At 34.6% G+C, this 24,020-nt stretch overlaps 1 protein-coding gene across 1 annotated transcript in view; it reads right to left on the bottom strand.

Moving 5' to 3' along the window:
- Positions 1 to 20,616, bottom strand: part of LOC150101008 (orexin receptor type 2-like) — a 102,652-nt gene extending 82,036 nt beyond the window's left edge. The window contains exon 1 of the mRNA XM_090402144.1: positions 20,372 to 20,616. The gene's annotated coding sequence lies outside the window, so the exon portion shown is untranslated. The remainder of the gene's footprint in view (positions 1 to 20,371) is intronic.
- Positions 20,617 to 24,020: the final 3,404 nt, after the last annotated feature.

The raw sequence follows: 24,020 nt of genomic DNA, 5'->3' as shown, positions 1-24,020 counted from the left end.
AAGTCTTGTTCGTATATATTTATAATTTGCTTATTTTGGGAGATACATGCAGAAATGAAGCGATTGTTTATATAAAAAAAAGTGGCATCAGACATTTACATCAACAGTTGGTTTTAGTAAGGACAGAAATTTAATTTATTACTACTGGTTTTAAACATACTTCATTTTTCTCGTTTTTTCCCTTTTTTCTTTGTCTCACGGACTGCGTAATACAATGTAAAACATCATTCTTAATCTGGTTTTAAACTGCCTAAAGAAATCATTATAAACTGGCACTTTTCATTAATTATTTCATTTTAAAAGGCTACTAAAGTCACGATTCCTGAGCTTATACAAAGGATAAGAGCTATTTTGGCCCATGCGCAGAATAGTAATAGTTTCGTAATTATTGATGTGCTATTTTCATATTCGAGAAAATGACGTTCAAGAAGAATCGTTTCTTCGAAAGGTTCAGTTCTTGGACTTGATAGAAATCTTACTCCTTCCTTTGGAGTTGGATAATGATTTCAGTAACGTAAAAGGGTAATCATTCTAACGCTGATTGCTATTCTTGGGGTGCATTTCAATAATTACTCTTCAAGAAGTGAGTTAAGAAATGAATTAATTAAATTCAAATGAACAAAACAAAAGGTGACATTGTGATAGCAGCACTCGGGACAAGAATTGTTTCTGGGAAGCCAGTCTTATACATTAATAGGTAATTATTATAAAAGCTGTTTATTACTACTTTAGTACATGTGGTTTAAGATTCCATAAATTTCGAAAAAGAATGGTACAGACCGTAAAAGATTATTCGCAACATTACGATGTTTTAAACATCTGCAGTTGAAACAAATCTTTCCCATCAGTGCAAACATAATGAACATTCCCTTAATGAACGAGCTAATGGAGATATTTTAAAGTGTCCGATAAATCACTAAACCCCATCTGATTAGTTAGTTCCTAACAGAAGTTCGAGATCAGAAGAGTCAATACCCCAGTGTCATTTAGAACAGGATGGTTACCAGACAGGGCAATAAACGTAAATTAATTCCTTAACCGGATAATAGAAGTGTGATCAATATTTAATATAGTAAAAGACATTCTACATTTTCTTAATTGTAGAAGCACAGGGTTCATTAGTGCGAGAGTGGTTTGTTGTAATTTGGAACTTACACGAGGTAATAGCTAAAATCCTATCTTATTCTGCATTAAAATAATCGGATTTAGCGTACATTATTTTAATCCAAAAATAAAGATTTTTGTTTCATTGCTTGCTGTTGGTTAAAACTCTCTTCATCGGTATTTAGGATGCCTGGCAAGTACCAATATGTTACTATCGTTGTGAATACAAATTCAGTTTTTTTTTTTTTAAATATTCTTAGTCGACGATGAATGAAATTAATTTCTTCAATTAACGATCTCTAATAAACTTTGGTAGTGAATAGATTTTCAGTTTTTTTCTGGCATTTTAATCCCATCAACTCCTGTATCGTTTTGATTTTTCCTTCATGTCAATGTTTTCCTCCTAAATCCTGATAGTCTCAAGAACGATTATCCTTTGGTTGAAAAAAAGGGGGATTCAAGTTCATTTGGAAATGAATTATTTACAACAACTTTTCAATTGAAATTGAATCCGCTGGTCACTTTTCGGTTCATTGTTTGTGGCAAGACTTAACATTTAAGGAATTTTCCTTTTGACGAAGGCTGTCATATGCTTCTCGAAAGCCTATCATTGCATTATTTCATTTGATCATCCAATCTGGATTTATCATGAAGTGCTATTTTTCAAATTTATTACTAATTTCGATTCTCTTAAAGTATCCTTTTTGTAACAATCGGGTAACTGCTGTTCACTATTAGAAACTCTTAAAGTAAGGAGTCCTTCCTTTTTATCAGATTCATACACCGTCACATTATTCTTCTCAAAATGAATGGAAACATTCAAGATAATATAAGGCACAATTTTAGTGACATTTGTCAAGCTTGTTTGCGATAAGACAATCACGTATTATTGCATTGCGCACGTACGTTAAGTGTTTACTGTGTGTTCATTGTGGGATAGGGATCCAAAAAGCCATAAAATTATATTAACTCTTGACGGTCGTCTAGCATTCTTGAAAATAACAACAAGATCAGTGTTAACTCCATAAAACGGAACATCTACGCGTATTAACCACTGAGTTCGAAGCCTTTTATGCAGATATACGTAAACATCACTTACGCAGCGCATATCCAAAACACTTCGTCACGTGTATCAACGTTTATCCCACTTGTTATGGGCAAATATTTAAGAATATTGCTGGGTCAGTAATGGACAACAGTGTTGATCACAATGGGAATAACAAAGGATATTTCAGAGTACGATAAAGGGCTTATTGTGAGTGACAATCAACAGAGTCGACAGGTTTTTTTAAAAGGTGAAATATCCCGGGTATTTAATCAGTGGAAAAAGAATCCACTTTGATGTCTAAGAGGTGTAATTGTGGTCCTAACACAGTCTATCAGGAACGAGATCGCCGTTGTCTGGGAAGAACTCATACACTTCCTCTGTGCAGCAAATGACCCAAACATTTATTGAAGACTGTTCCCGACTCATATCTCACCGAACTATGCGTAGGGAATTGAAGAGGATTGGTATCGATATTCAATGTCTAAGGAAACCTGATTTCTGTGAAAGGTCGGAATCCGTGTCTTTTCATCTACAGTAGTGTCAGAAACACCGTGACTAACGACTGAAAAATGATCTTGTGGCGCGACGAGTCGCAGTACGCCTTGTTCTCTACCAACAGTAGGCAAAGAGTTCGGCGGGAGCCCCAGATGCAATGAACCCTGCTTGCCTTGTAAACGCAACTCAAGGTTCTTGAGGTGGTGTCATGGTGTAGGTCATATGCTGTTGGTACGGAATGGGTCCCTTGATATTTCTTAGAAGGTCAGCTATCCTCCAAGGAATATCAGAACATTGTTGCCGATCAAGTCCACCCTGCAATGCTGATTTTTTTCCAGGAGGTAACGGTTGTTTCATAGATGTTCATCATGCAAGAATTGTTCAGTAGTGGTTCAGCGACTTCCGCCATCTTCCCTAGCCACCACAAAGCCCGGATCTGAACCTCATTGAGAATGTAAGGTACATATTAACAAAACAGATCCGTGAGTAAAGCCCTCTACAATCAAATCGAAGTCAGTTAAAGGACGTTCTAGTGAACGTTTAGTATGCTGTAGATGTAGATGCAATCCAACACCTTGTGGAATCTATGCCAATCCGCATATGTGCAGTAATTCTGGCTAGAGGAGGTCTAACATGGTATTAAATAAAAGTTTCTAAATATTTGTAATTTTCACTTTTTTTTTTTACTTCAAATGGCATTATTTTGATAGAAATAAATTTACAAGACAGTGATACTGCAAGAAGTTCGGTATTTCGTTGACAAAATAATTTGATATATTCTTTTCGCAGAACCTGCGGCACATTTCTGGTTAGCCATGAGGTGGCCAAAGAAATGGTGCCGAAGCGTAGGGGGGGGAAAGAAAATATTTTAGGATATGTCGGTTACAGCTTATCTTCGAAACAGCTAGTTGTATGTTGCAAAATTTGACATTTTATATCTCTGTCAAAACATGCAGAAAAATGACTTGGTGAGTTACTGTATATTTACAAAATGGAGTGCAAATACTTTAAGGTAGATTGAAGCATATATTCTTGCTCCTCGATTTTTCGATATAAGATCAAACCATGTGGTTTTTAATTAGAGAACATTTATTTGGGTTTTATGATGTAACACGTCACGGAAACTTATTTAATTTTAATGGCCGATATGTAAATTGAAGAAAAGTCCATTACTATTAAAATTTGTAAACCATATATAAGGCTTCATACAACTTTCATCCGCCATGTTTGTTTGAATTCTAAATACAGTGCTTTCATATTTCATTCTAAATTACTGATTTACACAAGTAATTTCAATAGCAGATAATTAAATAATGAGATGTTTTATCTTCGAAAGACAACAACATTGACATCAACTCGGTGATTATATAAAAGGAAATTTTCAAAATCCTCAAAACCGCTTTGAGGCTTTATTTTGATAATTTATTCAATTTATCGAAACAATTATTTCAGGTGTCACGAGAAAATCCTATAGTCAAGCTCAAATCCATGTCTTTTCGTCTTGAAACTATGGCTCTAATCAAATCAAAGGACGACAAATATAATTCTCAAATCTTTTAAAAACATTTGACCATGCTTCCGAGTGAGTTCAATTTAACTATAACCAAGGATGCCAACTTACACTTTCAGAAAGCAAGAAAAGAATAAATTACGAACTCAATATAGTTAGGCTTATGAAATTGCATGAACGTCTTGTTCCATTTTATCACTGGAACGCATTACATTTGTTGGTGTAGAAGTATGCCTTGAATATCCTTATTTGAACTTTATTTGATCCATAGGATTGTCCTTGTCAAGTATACTCTAACATTTGTCTGTTTCCCTGAAATTTTCTTTTTTGTTTCCTCAGCATAAGATCTTTATTTTTAACGACTAAATCTTTATATTTTTCCATCTTAATATGGATGCTGTTTATTGGAAGAGGCAACGGTTGTCATGGTACTGGGCCACGCTAGTACTAATTGCATTTTACTACATCTAATAACCCATCGGGCTTTCTGATCTAACGGAGGACTTAGTCTCAGATTAAGATCATTGAGCCCTTTGTAACACACAGCTCTATCTTTGTTAGCCCATTTATTTCGCTATAGTATTGGTGCCCCGACTATTCAAGGATTTGTAAGCATCTCGATGCTTTTTTTTGAAGATATCCTGGAGAGATTTGAATCAGCGCCATCTTTTTCCCTGTTCCATAAAAATTTATGGTGAACAATCGTTTCAAATATTGCATAGTAAATAATATTTATTCTTAATCAGATATCAGCGACCTCACGGAAATTAAAGCTCCCCTCTGTATATTCTCTCCTCCATTATTAATGTTCCGTAGTTTATAAATCAATACAGCAATGCAAACACTAGCAGAGGCATGACCCCCGGTGCATCAAAGTGTTAAAGGAAGCAGCTACTGGCTCTACTGATATAACACCACATGTTACTAACTACGCGGTGGTTTCTCCTGGAAACCTGTTCGGTGTTTGCTTATCCAGCCTCCGCAAGAGTATCATTATTTTAGCAATCCATTTATAGCCCTATGATACTTCTTTAGGTCTTCACGGCTGTACTCTTCTATGCAATAAACTACGCTTCTACCCATTTCGAATGAAAATAATCATTCGATTCAAGAAGAGAGTAGTTATTTGCATAGTTTGAAATTTTCTATCCATGTAGTTTGAGAAAACGATTGCTGTAATGACTTAAACAATAAACATAAAACTGATTCAAATCTAATTATTATCCATAAATATAAGTATGTTTTTGTCATACTCAGGAGCAAATTTAAATTAATATTTTTATCTGTTAATTTAAAAAGATGTCAAATAGTTTGTGAAGCGTTTGGAATTCCAAGAAAATAAGATCAGGTTGTTTTTGGTGGCTAGAATTTTCCATAGTTCAGATTCGTAATCTTTTTAATACTTCGTCGTTTTTTTTCCCATATATCTGCTAGTCTTTACAAACCGAGTGGTATAGCCCTTATTTTTCTTTTAATAATTTAATTTTTAATTATTTATACTGCCAGATATATATTTTTAAAATCCTTTCTGTTCGATAATCGTGTTTAACGTTCTTCAGGTGCATATGGCACTGAGAAGTCAGTCTTATTAGTCATCACTCTTCATGTTTTCCCCCCCGCCTTTTTAAGGTGTTTTTGTTTTTCACGTTCGTTCCACTGCTAAATTTCACAGAGCGTTTTTTGTTCACAATTTCCTTCGATATTGTTGCTACACTTGTCGGGAGGATGTTTTATTTAGTCTTGTATAATCTGCTACTGTTCTCATATATTTCATTTCTACTGCACTAATTCTTTTATTTGTTTCTCTTATTGTCCATGCTTAACCGACATATAATAATGTCCGTTTTAATAAAACATCATACATTCTTACTGTTTTGTTTATTATTTCATTCACTTTACAGAATTTGTTCATTTTATTAGAAATATCTACTTCTCCCATAGCGATCCACACCTTATCAGGAGAGTGTATATTTTGAATTAAATGTTTGAAAGTGAAAGACAATCACAAACATTCATGCTCTTAAGCGGGATTCGAACCCGCAGCATTTTGACTGGAGAACGGATACGCTAACCATTCGGCCAACCAAGGCCGGCTTCGTGTATCAATTTCGGTAATTCATGAAACGAAGCAACGTGGAAACTTCGAAAACATCGCCTGCGAGTTAGGAAGTAAATTATTTTAGATAGCGAAAATAATATGGAATAATTATAATTTAAAAATGTTCAAGCGCAAATAAGAAAGTAATATTAATAATCAACCGGTGATCAATGCAAATTACGCTATCTCCTTCCCCACCACAATTGCTAGTTTCGCTTAGTGCGGTCTGTTTAAATTTTTCATTTATGTTTGACTGTTCTTTTCACTGTCTGAAAATGCATATTCGTTTCACAAGTTTATTTTGTATTGTCTTGCCCTGCTTTGGTTGGCTATATATTAGCACCTTCCCTCTTCACCTAGCACTGGGTTCGACTCCTATTGTAAATATTGATGTTTGTAAATGTCTTCAGGTGGCAGACGATTTTCGCTGATCTGCGAGACCATCACCTTACAAAGAAATACTTTCATGTATGGTCTCTAGAGCAAAATTTCCGGATTATTTAACCCTCATAACTCACAGTATTAAATGTATGTTTAGTACTTCGTATATAATATATTCCCTGTGTTCAGATGTGTCACTATTAATGACATTTTTTTCCTCCATGAGAAATACTTCGGAAATATCCGGATGGAGTTCTCGGCAAACACCTCTCACTCCTTCCGAAATGAACTTGTAAGGGTTAAGACTTTCGTGTATCTGTAAATATTTGTCCATTTGACTTAACGGTGGCCAGTCGGCCCTGATCTCGCATCGGCACACACACACGCACTATCTTTCATGAAAGTGTAATCACCTTAAACGGGCTGTGCACGTCTCGTAGCTGAACTTCGATAACTTAATGTTGTCAGAAGAGGTGCGTAAAGGATGAATATAAGAACGCAAAGGTTAATACTCTATTCGGAACACATTGAGAAGGAAAAAATCTCTTTCTGGAAGGCAGAAGTTTCAAGAAAACTTATAAGAATAAACAAAACACCCTTATAAAACAATGAAAGAACTCAAGTTCGATTCTCTTAGATTACTTGTAATATTGAATAGCAAGCAACATGATTCTACTTGATTCACTGATTTCTTCAGCTGTATTGGTTATTTCTCAATCAAGATTCCCACTTGATTATACAAATATCAAAGCATGCCGATATTGTCAGGATATCTCAGTGTGTTCTAAGAATACAACAGGATATACCGTATGATAGATACTTTAATTATTGTGAAGTGTATCAAAAATTTACTCCTCCTGCTAAAAAGAAAAATGCAACACGCTCAATCTTTGAAATGTAGCCACACGATGAAAAATTGATAAATGTTTTAATTTAGCTTAAGCTAATATGGCATCAATCATGCTGAAGTAGGAAAAATTTTGCATGTCAGTATTTTTCATCCAAATTACTTCATTAAAAATGTCGAACGCATCAGCACTATATTTTCTAATATAAAACTTGTGTAACAGATTTTATTCTAGTAAAAAGAAAATGGACAAACATGAGTCGTTGTAAGTGCGTAGTTTAGTTCTGGAGTAATATCTATTTAAATTTTCCCCTTCACGATCTTACAAAATATAAATTACTTGGTTTTAGAAAGACAATATCTTTTAGTGAGATAGATTACTCTTAAGAAGATAATAGGAAACGAGACAGCTTTAAGTCGGCTCCTGGAAGAAATGATAAACAACTTGACTCGCATATAAGAAATGATGCGCATCACACAACAACAAATAGGAAACAAATAATTTATTTATTAAATCCAGTGCCAAAATTAATTTACAATGATCGTAGACTTTCAAAATAAAAACATGTTTTCACAATAAACATTCATGATTTCAGCGAATGAACCTAAAACGTTTGTCTTGTGTACTACAGGCAGTGTTTTTTGAGATTTGTACAATGGTTTCAAATCGTTTTACTACTAAACTGGTTCAATTAACACCAAAAATAAGATGATTCGCCATGTTCAGGATTCTATCTCCTACATTCCATTAAATTCTATGTAGTCGGGAATTGTTGCTCCTTATGATATCGGAACGGTTATCAGATCCTTCCCTTAAAAAGGGCACGATTTAAAATATATAAAACTGTGCACATTGGCTGTACAGATTTTTCTAAAATCCTTCCAAATTTCAATAAAATTTATCCATCCATAGTCGTGAAAAAACCTGCGAAAAACTAGACACAGAAGTTTTTAAAAAATCTAATTTTTAATGTGAATACCAACCACAAACCTATAGTACAATTACAGTATAGTAGCTTGAGACCACTATCCTGCTTATTGGGTTCAAACCGGACGATGATATTCATCCCCCACCTTGAAAACATTCACCAAACAACATGCCTACCGTAGAATTTGAACCTTTATTATACACCCTTCACATCTAAAAGGGATAACCTTTGTAGTCGGAGGGCAGTGACTTATGAAGGCGACGATTTTCATTGATCTTTGATATTCCACAGCAACTAACCGATCGTTTTAAGGTCTCCGTAAACATATAAATCTTTCCGTTGCATGCTATTCTTAATAGTAACCGAGAATTTGTACAATTTCGGTAAACACTTTAGATTTTTCCTACGGAATGTGAAGTTTTCAACAAGCCCGACTAATTGTAAAATGAACTAAACAATAAGAACGTAAAGGTCGTAAATAAATGTAGTTTCACCACTTTTGTTACTTTTGTAAATTAATTTGAATGTCAGTAAACTCAACTTTTAATTAACTTGTCGCTCGCATTTGTTTCAACTACCTTCAATCAATTATTTATACTTTGTCAACCACAGCGAGATTCCTCAATCGCAACTGAACATTTTATCCATAAAGTGAAGCCAATCTTTCGAATTTGGTCTTGCACACCGTTTGCAGTTAATGTTTCTACCTTTTTTAACTGCATCTATCAGACCATTCGTTCTAAATAGCTGTCTACCGAATTCAAATATGGAAATCTTATTTATGATGTAGTGAACAGCTCGTACTCGCGACAAGAATGTAGATAGCCTTCACTCTCATGATCATTGAATATGTGAGAAATGTATCTAATTTTCTTCGGAGAACAAAAAAGTCCACACAAATTTATAATTATAACTTGCTTTTCATGAAGCGTTCGTTTGGATTTTCTGAACGTGACAGCCATTTATAACTTAGGCTTGGAACTTATTAAACAACGGGTAAACGACGTACTATTGGTTGAAATTCCTCTTGAGTTGTCGTAGCAACGCTTGGAAGATTCGAGAAATTATTTAGTATCTTTCCAGTAACTGTACGCAACACAGTTACATAAAAGGGGTATTCTTGGAAGAGTAAGAGAGAAGTAAAATGCTAGGCAGCACCAATCGATAGCCAGTATGGATGCCATTTTTTTTTGTGGATAGCACACCGTGATGCGGTGACGTTCTCCTATTGCTGAAGGAGTTTTAAAGCAACTACTAAGCTCGAAGCCAAGCAGTAATTCCAGAGTTTAGTAGATGCTAAGGCACAATCTATATGCCACAGCTAGAGATCTCTATCTCACTCCATCTTCCAACTCCGAATCTAAACTACCACCTACAGAAGTATATTCCACATCTTATAGGTTCTTGACACGAACGCTATGAATTTCCTTAGTTAAATGGAAAGATATTAGAATTCAAACTTAAAGTTTTGGCTGACAAAGCTATTTTCCTTTCGTACGTCACATTTACTTGCATAATTCTTTTCTGTCATGTTTTTCCCTTTCCATTATCCCGATTTCTCTTTCTGCAATGCATAATTATCACACGATATTAAAATGACCTTATCCTGGGGCGGTCAACGTAGATTTGTTATCTAACTAGCTGATCTGTATATAATTACACAGAAATGCAATATTAGTAATTATCTCTGTTTCTGTTAATCCAAGCTCTGTATTAACTTTAAAAAATTTCGAATGTATATTCTAGGAACACAATACACGTAGAATGTCTTTTTATATAAAAGATGCTTCCTTATTTTGAAATTCAGTACTTCCAAATCGTTGGATGACTGTCAAATATACATGGCCCGTTATTGATGCAGAGGAGCTAGTAAAAATATTGAACATCGAATGACGGGACCGCCTTTCGATCTGCGTCTTTAATCTGGACGAGAAGGAAGATATTTATTCTTTTAATAGGCCTGTTAAGATACGGAAACAGAAACATTTAGTTTCCGTATCTTAACAGTTTCCATTAGTCTGTATGAGACTTGTAGCAAAAGCCGAGTACGTGGGAGGGCAGCTTACATAGTTGAACTATAAGCCGTACGAAAACATATATAGGAAGACCGTTTAGAGAAAATGCATAACTTGTAATTAATACTGTCGACATGTATCGAGTGAGTGCTAGAGCGTTATTATATTTCTGGACGAAAGACAGATTGGTCTGATTTTTAAAAATCAGACCAATTTAATTCAATTCAATTCAATTTACCTAACCTTTTGTTTCGTACAACATAAATTCTCAGGGAAAAATACAGTTTTTCGAGGCCTTCCTTCATATGAAGGCTACCTAAGGAAGTGTCCTATTGAGTATTTTTTAAAGAAAGGATTATATTCGTGTTTGAGTACTTTTAGCAATATCTGCAATGTTAAATTAAGGCTACCAAAATTATTTTCCTTTTAAGCAGTGTAAATTCGCAGGCAGCATCAAAGCAAACTATTAACTTTCATATCCAAAAAGAAAATGCATATTCCTTTTTTTTTTGTTTTGCATCATAAAATCCTGAAATGAGTATTAACTCAGAAAATTTCTGCTTAATCAATATTTTATGTGAACGCTGGATCACACAACTACTAACATAAAGTAGATAATCTGCAAACGCTTAAGTTGTTTTCTTGAGAACATGCTTGATGGGATTAAATTCTAGGTGTGTGTGTGTTTACTTGATGAGTGTTCCGAGTTTGTTTTCATACGAAAAACCTAATAAACCCTCTGAATTAAGCTGTCACTATATTTTTCATTAAGATAAACTGTCATAGTTCCTTGCAGACTTAAAATCTACACCGTACAAAGTCTTTCATGTTGTAAATCACCTTTCAGCGCGAAAAACTCAATCACGGGTCTTTTCTGGAATTTCTGACATGATTCATAGTTTGGAGACGTTCTTTATCATTAAAGGATCGGACGCAGAGTAACGTAAAGAATTTAGCTGTGACTCGAAATATTTTTTTTTTACTGGGCGCAGTGCCATTCATCGTAAGCTTGTAAACTTTGGTTGTTTAGTATAATACGTCAGTGTTCATATATATGACAGAAGTTAAGCAACCTCCGGGTTAGCTTTCAAAGAGGAAATCAGTTAACTCATATAGCTGGAAAAGGTACTAAATCTATAGAGGCTTATACCAAAGAAAAATTATTAAATATTTCCTGCCTTTTGTTTCTTTCAAAACATCTCAGAGTATTTGAAATTTGTTTCAAACTTTTATATCCAAAGAGAAATAATGAAGATTCCGGAATTTTCCTTTTTTTTTTTTTCGCATTCAGAAATGAATATTTAGGACGATGAAATAAGTTAATCGATAATGGACTGATAAAGGTACAACAAATATATTTGTTTTGTAGCTATAGGTGCTTAATAGAAATACCTCCATACTCGTGCAACACTCAAAATATAAATATATTGAGGAATATTGCTGACTAAAATATTAGAATATAACTATTCAAAATATGACCAACTACATTATGAAGAACCAGCGTAGATGCAAAAGGAAACCTCAGTCGCTTTGAACGAAGTGAGGCAGTTATTGGTGTTTATTTGGCAAATAGGCAGTGATGATAAAGAGTGGCACTTTTAAATATGTAAACTTTATATATCAGCAGTACATTAGACTGCGGAAACACTGGCGAGGTTTATCCAGAGTGAAATATGAATCGTGAACATGCTGTATTGTTTAAATACAAAATAAACTTCTGCATGAAAACGCGTATTACTGATTTGAAATTCGTTTATGGATTGGCTAGTTAAACAGTCGCTCAGATGGTGGTAGAATGCAATATGGGTCTTATAATATAGTTGATTTTTTTTTTTCCTTCCAAGAAAGATGCACTTGTAACAGCCAACGAGGTCAACATTCCTGTAACTGACTCCTATTCTGAAGAGATTCTATACGCGCACACTTGGCATGGTCTGGATCAGCTCATTTCATTATAAGGCAAGATGGTTTATGCTGTTAACCTGTTAATCATAATGCCCAGCAAGCGTTTGCTCTCATCTGTGAGGTCTATCATAAAAGATGCCTTCCCTCCCAAATATAGCTGTTTGGGATGTATCCGGATTTAGTGGAATAATGCATGCTTACTAGCAAAGAAGTAAATTTTTGCTAAGTCGCATCCGGCATTTGCGCAAAGTGCTATAACTTTGGTGTTTCTGTTGGTCTCACATCAGTAATGCATTCAATGTATCATCGTTTTTGTTGTGGTAAGGTTATATAATTCAAAAATCAATGTTCTATTGAGTTTTCTCTAATTTTGACAGTACTAATATTTTTCATCGGAAGATGAACTGGTTAACCTTCACATGGTGATGTGGAAGGAATTTTCGGTAGAAAACTTGGATTTCGCCTGCAAATCGAACAGTAGGCACAGCATTTTCAGAAGTCCTATGATTGCCGTTAGGATTGTGAAAAATCACATTATCAGCCACAAAACACCGGCATTATTATTAATGAAGATCTTATGGATAAAGGACGATGGAATGGATGAGTTAGTATCTAAAGATATTTCGGAGTGATAATGTAGTTTCTCATAAACCTAATGCAATCATAGGACTTCTGAGGCCACTGTCTATCAGTGCGTCTTTTTTCGCCGGTCGATTTGTCAGTTTTGTAGATAAAATCCAAGTTTGAATGAAAAATGCTATACTTCCGCTATATGGAAACTAACCAAATTCACTTTCAGATGAAAAGCATTGGTGCATGTTCCTAACTTTCGATGATTACAGTGCAAATATTTCTCTCAGGTGACGCTGTCAAATGCGTTACAGAAGTGTTGATTTTATTTTACCATAAATTACTTGAATGTTTCCACGTTAACATCTTTCGATGTCTTTAAAAAATCATGTAAGAAAGGACTCTTTCTTACATGAGTTGGCGAAAAAGCTACTCGCATATAGAAAACGGGAGTAATCTGTCCTGGATATTAAATGTGTATATTTCCGATTGTTCTGTTTTTAGGAAGGCGGAGAATATTATTTTTCCTATGACCCACTGTTTCGTTTACGATAGAATAAAGAAAAACAGTTTTTGAGAGTTTCAACGAGGAGTGGAAAAAAAAAAATCAGTGGTGCAGTTTCTGCCTATAAGAGAAATCTAACAATGCGCAAGACAATCGAATGCTATCTTTTATGCAAATAGTAGTTTTATCCATTCATTCTATTCAGTAGCTCAACAAAGCAAATCAGTAAACACCTCACTCTATCACTTTTTTTCGTGCTATTTGAATATTTTCATTACGTTGATATTTAGGAATTGTAGCCTGTCGTGTGCTGTAAACGGAAGAATGGAAACTCTTGAAAATAAAATATTCACAGTAAAAACCAGTTCCCATCAAGTTTTGTACTAATAAGTTATAACTAGTGCATGTAATCATAGTTATATTAGCTGTCACTGGGAATCGCAGCAGCTCAATGTTATGGTAAACACATCTCAGCAGACGTCAGTCGAGGATACAGAATTCAGAATAAATGGGGAAGAACTGTCAATTTGGGTACATCCCAATGCGTCCTGAGCGTCTTCCATCATTCTCAACATTCCCTCTTGGCTTGTAAGAAAAAAATGCGATTCAGATGGGCAATGTCGACGGTGTACCTAAGAGGCTTACGCTCATTACAAACACGACTTGTTTCGGAACTTCCTGTTAGTGTCCCGGCAATCTATCACTCCGAGGTTCAGTTTTTATGCAGGAACTATTCCGATTCATGGACGGCATGGAGTTTCTTGCTGACGAAACTATGTTTTAGTAATATGGTTATGTATAATCTGTTCACAAGTTTTTTCTTTCTTTCTTTTCAACTTTTATTTACAGAGATATCACGTCTTTTTAGGACGTGTTATATAAAATGTTTCTTTATCTCACTCGTTTATCCGATACCTTCTTTCTGGCACTCTTAACGAGCTTGCTATACCTCGAATTTGTACAAAAATTCTTAACGATTTAATTAGTGCTAGTTGTTCTCTTCAAGAGATTAATGCAAATCCGCGAGGATCTAATCAATTTATCCTAGTGTTTTCTTTATTTCTTCTTTTTAGGTTTTATTTTATTAGAAAACACACAAACCTGAATTTGTTTGAAACAAGTGGACTTGACAGTGCAGTTTTCCAGACATGCTTATCTTTCCATGAAATAGGATATTAGCCACAAATGGCAAGTAAAGCCTAGTTTGAGTAAACAACATACGATAGTGACCCGAGATCTGTTAATGGTATTTGTAGCAAACATTTAGTATCGTATCGCAGTTGGTGGTAGGTTGAAGAGTAGAACGGTGCAATCAAGTGTTGCTACTGTTTAATCTTTTGCAAATAAAACGCCTGATGTGAGCAGAATTTTTTTATTGCAAAAAAGACCGTTGCAAAGTGTTTTTAGTCGACCGTTGCAAAGTATCGAAAACAGTTGAATTATTTACTATTTAGAAGCATAAATCGGGCATTATCGTCCACTGAAAGCATTTAAACTAATTCGATACATTAACAAAAGTTTTCACATCTGAGAAACGACAGACCTTCATGACATTTTCTTCAGATACATTCAATCAAGGGATAAATAATATTTAAATTTCCTTTTAAGTGCTTTCGAGGTACTAACATATGTGATATTGATTACAGTGTTTTGAGTTATATAAACAAACATGCAGTATATCACATGAATACACCGTGAGATTAATAATTAGTAAGATGGTAATAATTAGTAACTTACGACGCTCGGATTTAGACTTCTTTAAAGTCTAAAAATTTTAAATAAATTATTGACATAATTTATTTAAAATATGTACAGAACCTTATGAGCTATAGAAATGTATTCATTTTGAAATATTCTCCTCTTGCCTCAATGCAATGTTCTTCCCAGCGTTTTTTAAAGCTGGGAAGAACATTTAAAGCACTTTTGGAAGCATCTCTGGAACTGCTCTAAAGGAACGGCTTTGAGTTTTTCTTTGTTAGATTCTGTTTAATTGCATTTACGTCTTGAAATCTTCGTCCTTTAAGTGCTGATTTTAGTTTAGAGAATAAAAAGAACTCGCATGGGACCAAATTAATAGGGTGGGAGTACGACTACGTTGATCTTTTGAGCCAGAAACTTGCTCAGTTCCAAATCTTCTTTCAAAGTTTGGTGGCAGGATCCAAGTGAGATTCCTGTTTCACAAGCTCTCGAACAATAATTCGCCGATTGGTGATAATCGTTTCGCCAACACGAGCCACCAAATCGTGGGTGACGGATGTTGATGGTCGTCCAGAGCAAGGGTTATCTTCAGTCGAAGTTCAACCATCTTTAAAATTGTTGAAACACTCACATGAACTACTTAAGGCATTATCCCGAAATCTGTTTTAAGCATTTGATACGTTGCTATGGTTTCTTTGAGTTTAAAGCAAAACATGATGCGCACACGTCGTTCATTAATTCCTGACATCGGGACACTCAAAAATAAATAAAAATCTGTCTTCATTCATCAAAGCACTGCAGATGACGCAAAGACTTTGGGCTTGTTTTGCCATGTTACGACATTCCTATGTATTTATTTTTATTACTTCTTACGACACGTATATACCTGGTTATATACCTAAAACAATACGCTAGTGTGCCCACTTTCGCTATAATAATAATCCCAGAATTTTATGAACAGACCTCGTATTTATTCCGAAGGATTATTCTATATGTTTTCTGCTATCAAATAACCAGTAACTTAACTTAGTGAACATTATTTCATGCATCTTGAATAATAAAGCCCATGTTCTACTTTAGTTAAAGTTTTTTTTCTCTCTTTCGCTTCGTATTCTATTTCTAAGATAAAATGACAACTTTAGTCAATAATTCAGTTAACACGAAGCCTACTTAGCAGAATTACCTCTCTGGTTTGAACAAGATTAAAACCATTTATATTTCATAAACATTCAAATAGTGCCAGTCTGTCTGTGAAGTGGAAAATATTGCTGGCAATCCCAGCAACTCCTTCCGCTACCAACCCGAGCAAAGGGAGGGTAGAAAAGGGGAAGGGACGGAGCGATTTAGAATGATATCCGAAGCAATGAAGGCTTCAGGATCGGTGGGTTACGTCTATTAAATGCATTTGTTCTGGCCATTTTTTTTTTGTTTGTTTGAAAGGAAAAAGACCTGCCTACGAGACCTAGATATCTCCAACTAAATGGCGTCGTCATTACTGAATGAGCTAGAGGGAGGACGCACTTCCCTCAAGGGGAAGAGTATTTCTTCGAATATTTGAGTGGCTCTGTATGGTGGTATTATTCACTTAAGTAGCTTCTCTAATTTGGATATTAGCAATCGTGGTAAGCCAGTGTCTATTCCTCTTCCATCCTTTTCATATCATAGCTCTTGTTGTCCATTACATGATCAACCCTAGAAGTTCTTGGTCTACCAGGGTATCTTCTTCCCTCTAGATTTCCAGAGAACGTTTTTTCCTGCTGATCCTCTTAATGTGTCCCTCCATCTTGTACTTTCTAAGGTCTTCCACGAGTGCTCCTTTGGTTCCATTAACTTCAGTACTTAATTAGTTCTTCCCTTCCTTCCAAGAAATCTTCAGTGCTTGCCTGTTGCGCAACATCTCAAAGGCTTGCAATTTCCTGATTATGAATTTCGTATATGTACAAGTCTCACGTCTATAATTCAATGTGAACCACACATAGATTTTATGATTCTTATTTTAGTTTATTTACACCAGAGGTTATTAGTAATTTATTATTCCAAAATGTTCTTTTGCCTTAGCTATTCTTAATTCAGTTTCAATAACTGTTGTTCCATCTTCAGTAATTGTTACTCTACATTTTACCCCAGTCTTTACATTTTGAGTAAATCCCGTTGATACACTTAAATGTGTGTATCTACTTCACGACAGTATTCCGTTAAAAAGTTGTTTGAATATACGTTATTAACTAAACTTGTGTGAGAAACTATATTGAAAGGCGAATCAGGAGGTATAGCTACATCAAGGCGACCTAAATTCGTGTTATGTGCTGCTAATATTATATCTCATGTTGCACGTTCGGTGCCTAGTTCAAATTGCACTTATTCCTATCAGGTTACTGTGCTCTGCACGTAGCTCATCCTATCATTTGTTTCATAACACAAATATGGCATTAAATTAATATATCGCAATACAAAATAATACAGGATTAATGAAAGCGAGAAAATATTAAAGTGCCTAATATAGATAAAGTGAAATAATACGAAGGGCGTATTATTTTGTCAATACAAATTCAAAGCCATTTATTTATTGTTCGATATATCATTTTTAACTGGGTTTCCACTGACTACCCAGTTGGCTTTTAAAGTTGACTTTCAAGAAGAATTTGTTCGGACGAACTTGATAGCAAAGCTTTAACATATCCCTTACCTGGTTAGAAACGTCTTTTATGGATTCTCACATTTATGACGTATGGAAAAGAATGAATTTAAATTCCAATATCGTGCATGCAGTCTGTTTCATAAAATCTTTTGAAAGCGTTGGATCAATTTCCTTAGATTCGAAAGATGAGCACAAAATAGCAAGAAAGCTAAATGCTGCTGTGAAAAGATGTTTGTATGACCTGCTTGAAGAAAGGACTTAACGATAAAGAATCCCTTCCAAAACTAGAAATCGATTTATATTTCATTATCAATAGGGAAGAAATATGAAAAATCGCTTGTTACTCATTTATAATGGAGTATCTGTCCTCCCCCCCCATTAATCAATGTATCACATGTTGAACCTTAGAATAGCTGCTGTATATGGACTCGAAGCAACTATGTACAGATCGAAGAAAGAATATTTTTAGTTGGGACGACTTTCGTTCGTAAAACAATACGTGAATGGCTGTTTTCATATTTTAAATTATCGCAGCTTTGACTGTTGAGAATTCTATTATTTATTTATTTTAGTTCTCGAGTAAACAAGCATTTTTTTCCCTTCAAAAGGCACGAAAGAAACTCATCAGTAACATGTATTGATGAAAGAGCTAACTGGTCTGGACTCTCCTTACCCTTTAGTGACCCTCCCTTAAAGATGATATCTCTACCGGAAGGTCAGTACGAGACTTACCAGTCAGTTTGAAGGATTCCGTGGTGTTGAATTTTTATAATAGCGTATTGGTAAATAACGGAAAAAAGTTGGTTTCAAAAATGTTATCAAACTCTGAAGAATTTTCTCCTAAGAAAAACTTCTGAATATGCCACTGAGAAGTACGAACACACTCGTCGCTATAAAATTTCCGAATGTGTCGACGTTTCAGAATTTGCGATCCATTTTTATAGCGTCTTATACGGCAGTCTTGTTGTCAATGTTTTTCTTTTGCTTCAGGCGAGAAAATTGTTGCTAAATCCAATTGTGTATGCGAAATTCCGTTTTATCAAATGGTAAAATTGTTTTGAACCAAACATTTATTTTGTTTTCTCAATATGAGTATTCTTCAAAGGAATCATACAAAGTTGTAATTCTGTCAAAAAAAAAAAGATGCATCTTTGAAGTTGTGCAATTTTTCTGTGTGTCTTTGGTGGGGGAGGGGGTTAAGGAATAAGCTATCATAAACTTAGTTTCATTGTGCAGAAAGCAATCGATGCTGGTGAATGTCGCCGATCCAATAATGGAATGGAATGCAGTATATCATCCTGGAACATCGTATTGAGATGTACAGTGATATACAACTCTCTCTCTCTCATATATATATATATATATATATATATATATATATATATATTGAAAGTTTTTTTTTTTTACCTTGGGTTTGTTATACGTTAAAGATACTAAGAAATTATATACTGTACTTAGTTTTAACCTTTCATCATCCTTTTCTCATTCAGAGATTTTTATTAATAAGGTCGAGCACCTTTTGGCTACTTGCATATGAGATATATATATATGACTTATGCATTACTTTATTTAACCTTGGTATTTCTCCTAGGTCTGGCTCCCACTGACGAGACCTCAGTAAAGGTCGAAACCGGTCTGAGTAGTGACCCTTTGCATTATGGAATACATATTAAGGCAAGTGATACGAAGTCATTAGCCTCCATATATACAAGTAGCTCAGACGTGAATATATTTCACGTGCAAAACATTGTTTTGCTTCCTTGGGAAAACTATGAAAACCAAATATATAATACTCGGTATCTTTAACGTGTATAACAAACCCAAAAAACTTTCAACATCTTTTTTTCTCATCCATCTATATTATATTATAATATATCCCAGTATTGTGTTCTTGAGCTTTATGGAGCTGAGGAGTCGAAATATCGTGTTAGGTGAGCAAAACCCTATAAACCAGTTGGTTCACTTTGGTACTCAAACCATGGAGAAACAAGCAGTCCATCTTATAATTAAGATCCAAAGATTGTTCTGTGAGTATCATTTATACGATTAGCTAATTTTATTCCATTTGCACAAAACCTCAAATGCCAAATTATCGACGAGAGTTGACAGTTCGTGAATGGATTTTCGGCACTGGTTGTTTGGTATTGCACTACTTCTCTCTGAGAAGTCCATATTTTATAGCATTATTAGCACCTTCATTTCGAAACAGCGCTATGAGATTGGCGGACCCTCTAAGAAAACTAATAAAAGAAGGTATGGATTACATGGCACTCGTATTTTTAAGTAGTTCCAAGTACTACTTAAAAATACGAAGGAGTGATATTTGGAGTAAGATTACTTTAATCTATGCGTTAAGTATAGCCGAATATTCTCAGCAGGTATTTTTAATTTGTTTTTATTAAAACTAATTAGTTGGTAAATTACCCCCACGAGTTTTCGAGAGTATCAAACTTCTGCAAGATTGTTCCGTAAGGAAGAAGGTCATTTTTAGCATCAACTTCGCCAAACAATTTGCTTGATCAATGCTTTATGCAACTAACATATTTTAAAGCGCATACATTAAAATAAAGCTACTGAAGGATAAATTGATTAAAAAAACAACTAATTTTTATGCAATCTTAAACTTACTTTATTTGCTGCACTTTGTTACAGCTTACGGATCCTTTCTCAAAAGTTGTTCCGGACTTATTTTTCTCCACCTCCAATAAATAAATTTGCAGGTGATTTCGGTTTTAAAAATGAAACTTTCCGAAGCGTATCCAGTTCACCTTATTTTTAAAAATCGCCCACAATGTAGTTTCTTCTGATTTTTCTAAAGTTAGTGTTGGCGTCTACTGTTTTCTAGGCCCACCACATGACAATCCTTCTAGCCGCTATTCGTCCGTGTTGTATCGCAAATGGTCCGTCACTTCGTCGAAACACCTAGAGTTCTCCGCACCTTCGTGCCTCGATTTCCCTTCAGAAGCAAGCTCCCACAGGAGCGCCCTCTAGCCGTTAAGAAATCATAGACACTTAGAAAACTTAACTTCGGAACATTATTTTATTACGCGAAAGACAATACCTTTTAATTATTAATTAGTTTACCTTCATGACCCGCATTCCGGAAAAAAAAAAAAGAAGAAAAGGCCTCTGAGGTTCTATTATCTTGGTGGTTGAAAATGAATGAAACATCAACTCAGTATTTAGAAAATATGCTTTTTTATTTATTTACTGATAAAGCAGTGAGAAGACAATTCTTTTAGGAATGGAATTTGGAAGGGCTTCTTAAGGTTCGATCGAACTTTTTGAAAATGAGACTTGTGAAGCTAAAGTTGCTTTATGTAGAGACCGAGGAAATTTAAGTCATCCAGGGGCCTTAAAATTCTCTTAGTAATTTGCTATGACCTCTGATATTAATCAGTGTAAACCAGTTACACACATGACGTTCGGAATTTTTATTTAATACGATTAATACTGTCGTTTAAGAAATACCACATCCTGCAGCTTATTTTTAATTTTTCATTTAAACATTTCTTGCCTCTGTTCTAAAACATAAGGCAAATTATGCAATGGTTTTTCCTAAACCTACGAAGTATCGAGTTTCGAATTGCAACTTAAAACAGTTTTGGAAATTACAAGAAAAGAAAAGAGAGAAATAACACCTTTAAACTGTATTTTGGTTTAAAAAAATAAAATTCACATTTCTTAATGAAGAAAACGCACGTTTGCACTAAAAACAACTTACCGAGTTCCGTTTTTAGTGCAATCTATTGCAGTCTCTCACACTATCATTTTAAGCATAAAATGTACTCGATTTCTACTTGCCCTTTTAGAAAGAGTCTAAAAAGACTTGAAAGTGCCTACCAATTGATCTGCTCATATAGATCAATGGATAAACTAATCTACTGCGGATCAACCGTTTTGGTAGGCATGCAGTACATTCGTTTACCCACGAATCTCAAGGCGTGGGTATTTGTAAAACGTACTTTGAACAGGTTAACTTTTCGAGTTTTGCCTTAAAATTCTTTTGACGCTTTTATTATATTCTGCAAACAGTGCATGATGTGATAACTTCTGAAAAAAAAAAGTGACTTGTATTTTTGAAATACTATCATGGTACTTCAGTTTCTTTTTGGCCAACTTCATTTACTTTTTTTTGTTTGGCTAAGAATAAGGGTTTTTATCCTTCTTTAGTAAGATACTCAAGTCACTAAATGTGTTAGCGATTCGATTAGATGACAGGTTTCCAGTTGATTTAGTTATTCTATCCAGGGACGCACGGATTCGACTTAAAAAAAATCTTCTTGACAACAAGAAAATTGAGTTCTTGAGCCATTCGAGGCAATCATCTCTCCCTACAGACATTATGGGCTTGACACTTTTCAAAAAGAACTTGCACAGCAAGATAACTTGGTCGACAGGATTATATTTTACATTCTCATTAAAAATAACTTCTCTGAAGTCATGAATAAATAATTAAATGTCATTAAACAAGCTATACTACGCGTCAAGTTAGATTAATCCCTGTAGTGAGTCTCGCCCCTTTCCATTACTACAATAAAAATATTAGGAAGGAGTTTGAAAAATGTTTAAAGAGACATGACGTCATCTTCCTTTCCTATTATCGAATTAATTCTCGATCATTGTTACCATATGTTTCACATCCTTGATCTCATTTCAAAATGCATGCATGATTTTATTTTAATCGTTTTTTAGTTGGTCTGATTTGTGCCCAAGGGGAACTCACATTAAGGAAATCCTACTCACTAAAATATGGTGTTTTCCCTTCATCTTGGTTTACCGGCTAACCAGGTCGGCTCATATAGAGGTGGGAGGATTTATAATCTGGTGAAATAGAAAAATAAAGCTGGAGCAATATGCCCTAATTGTTTGTTAAGGCGTAGAGCAGTGTTTCTCAACGCCTCAATGATTTTCATGCCTGCCTTTTGCATAATAGTCAGCCAAGTTCTGAAAAAGTATAATATAAATATGTATTTTAAATAAAAAAGGAACATAGGTAAAACTGTTATTTGACTTTCTTCAATGAATATAAATTTTATATTGTACTTTGTATATTATAAAACATAAATCGAACTAAACTCGGGAAAATAAAATCCAAGTCAATGTGATCCTTGAGCTTGATGTCTGCTGCAAAGAGTTTTTATTTGAGATACTAATTTAGTCATTTTCAATCTCAAATCCCCATGGTTTGCGATATCCAGATGATTTCTTTTTTTCAGTAGCAAATCATTTACAGCACTAAAGCCACATTCAACTAAATATGACGACGGGAAGGGCAACAGTATTTTTTTTTTTTTTTTTTTGCAAAACTAGTTGAATTTCGGTATTTCGTTTCTGTCTCGTCAGAAAGCCATGCCATTATTCCTTTTATGCTGAATAAAGTTCTAATAGACTCATCATTTTGCTTTTCTGAGAGTTCTTGATACTGTATTTATGTTGACTGCTGTACTAGTGATGTCAGCTTTTTTTCTCAGAAAGTCAGGGTTGCAACATCGACAATTTATCACCGGCAATGGTGAGTTTTTGGAGTATATCGGTGATGAGGTGACGAATGCAATATCATTTTCTAATTGCCCCCCAAAATATTCAAATTACCCCCACGATAGGAAACACTGGCGTAGAGCAGCGCTTCCCAAACTGTGGGCCGTAAAATAATGAAAACAAATTGAAACTGTTTTAAGACTAAATAGATCATTTTTATCTTAAAAGAAACGTATTTAATTTTTATTATTTATTTTTTGTTATTTTTTATATTTTAATGGAAAAAAATCGCACATTGGTGCGGGTTCACAAATTTTGCTTCCTGCGTATTTCGGCGCTTAATGAATATTAGTTAATATATGCTTATTCATATACGTTTCATTTCAAAGATATTGATAAGAAGCACAAAAAAAAAGCTTACAAACGCAAAATCTTGAATATAAATTGTATTTAATATAAATACAATAAATATTATAATAATATATGTCTGTATTACGAATTATTTTTTTTCGATAGGGGCTGTGAAATATTTAAATTTTTCCAAAGGGGGGTCTTTACATCCATAAGTTTGGGCAGCACTGGAGTAGAGTATTTCTTGCATTCACCAGATGCACTAGAGTTTAAAATTACTGTTAAATAACCAAATATCGTAATCCCGTAGGACTCTTGACTACAGATATCTGTAGTGCATTCTCGCGTCGATCTATTCTCTTTCTGCGCTTCTGTGTTAGGTTTGTTTTTTCGCGTAAAAATCTGCTGCATTTCTTGACCTGCTAAATGGATATTCTTGTCAACC

The sequence above is a fragment of the Typopeltis vanoorti genome, chromosome 12 (genome assembly GCF_054136105.1).
Source record: "Typopeltis vanoorti isolate ZY-2024b chromosome 12, IOZ_Tvanoo_1.0, whole genome shotgun sequence".
NCBI classification, from domain to species: domain Eukaryota; kingdom Metazoa; phylum Arthropoda; class Arachnida; order Uropygi; family Thelyphonidae; genus Typopeltis; species Typopeltis vanoorti.
Note: the sequence above shows the minus strand (reverse complement) of the source record. Positions and strands in the feature narration are given on the sequence as shown.